The sequence below is a fragment of the Emys orbicularis genome, chromosome 7 (genome assembly GCF_028017835.1).
Source record: "Emys orbicularis isolate rEmyOrb1 chromosome 7, rEmyOrb1.hap1, whole genome shotgun sequence".
NCBI lineage: Eukaryota > Metazoa > Chordata > Testudines > Emydidae > Emys > Emys orbicularis.
In genome coordinates this window covers 130,908,932-130,910,103 of record NC_088689.1, presented here as the reverse complement: position 1 = coordinate 130,910,103, position 1,172 = coordinate 130,908,932, and positions in this window count along the sequence as shown.

Below are 1,172 nucleotides of genomic sequence, written 5' to 3'. Positions count from 1 at the left end.
GATGTCTTTCTAAAGGAGCTGCTGTAGTTCCATCGAGCTATGAGCTTGAGGCAGGATTCTCCGGGTGGAATTCTATGGCCTGTGTCATGCTGGAGCTCAGAACTGGTGACTCTAATGGTCCCTTCTGACCTTAAAACCTATGAATTTGAAATCACTGTTAATCAGAAATTCTTAAGTCTTTTAAATGAAAACAGACAAAACCAATGGCCTTTCTTGGCATCTTGTTTTATGGGTGCCACCTTTCTAGGCTTTTCTTTGAGGCCCTAATACACTAGAAACACATAAGATGAAGTTCTTGATTAGCTAAGAGATGCAGATGAGAAAAAAAATGAGACTGAAATTGAAGGAAGTGACCAGAGAAAGAAGCCTGAAAGGAGAAGAAATGCTGTATTTGGTGAACCCAACAAGATATTAGGGTTCTTTTTTCACACAAAAGGTAAATTTACCCAGAATAGGGCAAAAGACCTGGGGCTAATCTTAACTGTGTGAAGTCAATCATAAGAATTCCCATTTGTTTCAGTGGGACCAGGATTCAGTCCCTTAGCCATCTGAACCACTCTAAAGAGAGAGAACGAAAAACTGGAATTAAAGCCCTAGGCTACAGACACTGTATTACATGTCTTTAAAAGTTTTAAATAGATTCCACTTCTAGATATAGTTACAACAGACTCAGCTGTGTTTCTGTGCCCCGTAGCCTGCTAGCAGGGTTCTCGCTAGTGGAAATTTAGGCAAGCATCACAGACCCTCTTCTGCTAAGCAAAGATGACAGCAATTAGAGAACAATGGCATTTCTGCTAAGAGCAGGGAGACACCAAAATATAAAAATAATAAGGAGCACGACAGCTTTCCCAGGTGAACGGGAATCCTTGCCCCAGGCCTCATTCCTGGACAGAATACAGCAACATATTATCATTTACAATACGCAAAGCTTGCCAATGACATTTCAACGTAGTTTAGGTCTGAGTACATCTTGTATATTGCCAGAGGGGGCTGCCATGTGTATGAAAAAGCCTTATCCCTCCATACAGGGCTCCAAGGTGCCACATGCTGTTATGTGCCATGTCTAAAGAGTGACAGAACTTGAGAAATTAAAAAGCCAACAGACCTAAAGAAAAAAACTGATTGAACCAGCCACACTTCTGTTATACATCGGGAAAATCAAACTGAAAATG